Genomic DNA, 1,364 nt, shown 5'->3' on the forward strand with positions numbered 1-1,364 from the left:
AAGCACTATGCTAAGCTCTAGGGACATAAATACAAAAGTAAGACCATCCTTACTCTCAAAGAGTTCACACTCCTGTGGGGAAAACAACACATAAGGAAGTTCTTGACTGCAAGTCAGATGGGAGAGTTCAACAGTTCTTAGGGTGCAGTGACAAAGCAGAGTAACACCTCTTTGTTTTTTTTTCTCTTTGTTTTTTTGTTTCATGACCTTAGGCAAGTCAATTCACCCTCTCTGGGCCTCTTGGAGGTTTTGGGTACATTCCATTGGCAGCTGGCATAGGAAAAGCTTAAGCTCCATTGGGCACGTAAGAGTACCCATAAGCTCCATCAGGGACTTCACCTCTGGAGACTTGGGCAGCCACTTGTACCATTTGCTGTCCAAACTCGATGGTGCCCCCTGTGGCAAAGGTCAATCTATATACAGCTGATCCTTCCCAGCTACCTCCTGCTTCAGCCTTCACTGTTACTCTGATGTAATTTGCACCAAACACAGGCTGCTTGATCTCACCATCCTTCATTAGGTAAAATGGCATCATGAATGACTGCATGGGGTCCTTTCCCTTGGACAGAAAAATAACTCTGTAAGGAGTCAAATAGAGGCTGCCTTTCTTGGTTCCTTTGAAGGCATCTGTCCTCTGATCCACATCACGGAAAGAGAGCTCCACATGATCGTAGATCATTAGAATGTTCTCCATGTTGTTGACAATCACTCTGCTCTCCAAGTGGTTCCTGTTGAGCACCATAGCCGATACGCACAGATGCTCCACTCCAGAGCCTCCCACCTCTTTGTTAATGTCATCTCCACTAATAAAATGATATCACTTTCTAATATTGAACTATTTAATAATGCCAAGGACTTTGTTGGCAAGAATTTTCTTTTATTCCATATATTTTGTTTCCTTCCAATAGAATGTGAGCCCCTTTAGAGAAGGGACTCTCTTACTTTTCTATTTGCATCTCTAGCACTTAGCACAATGCTTGACATAAAGTAAGCATTTAATAAATGCTTCATTCACTCTCTCATTCATTTATCCATTGGTACATCTCCTCTCCCTCTTACTCCAGAGTTCTCTCTCCTTTAATTGGCCATAATCACCAGTTGTGGCAGGTAATACCTTAGGAGGGTGGATCTAAATCGATAATCATTAGTGGGGACTCCTGGGAAAGTCATAGGGTGCTTGGGTACTTCTGGGTCTTCAGTAGCTGTGGCTGTAGCACCTGGAGGAGCAGTTGCCAGGATGCATCCCCCCAGGGCTTGCTTCCCAAGATGCTCAGGGCCCTAGGATGGAAGCATTGTTATTCCCAAGACTCTTGGGCCAAGGTTCTTGGCAACATCTATAGGGAGATGGTGGTCAAGGTGGTGGT

General features: G+C 44.5%; 1 pseudogene; it reads right to left on the reverse strand.

Moving 5' to 3' along the window:
- Window positions 1-217: 217 nt before the first annotated feature.
- On the reverse strand, window positions 218-742 carry LOC118841436 (annotated as a pseudogene).
- Window positions 743-1,364: the final 622 nt, after the last annotated feature.

Source organism: Trichosurus vulpecula, chromosome 1 (assembly GCF_011100635.1).
Source record: "Trichosurus vulpecula isolate mTriVul1 chromosome 1, mTriVul1.pri, whole genome shotgun sequence".
Taxonomy (NCBI): domain Eukaryota; kingdom Metazoa; phylum Chordata; class Mammalia; order Diprotodontia; family Phalangeridae; genus Trichosurus; species Trichosurus vulpecula.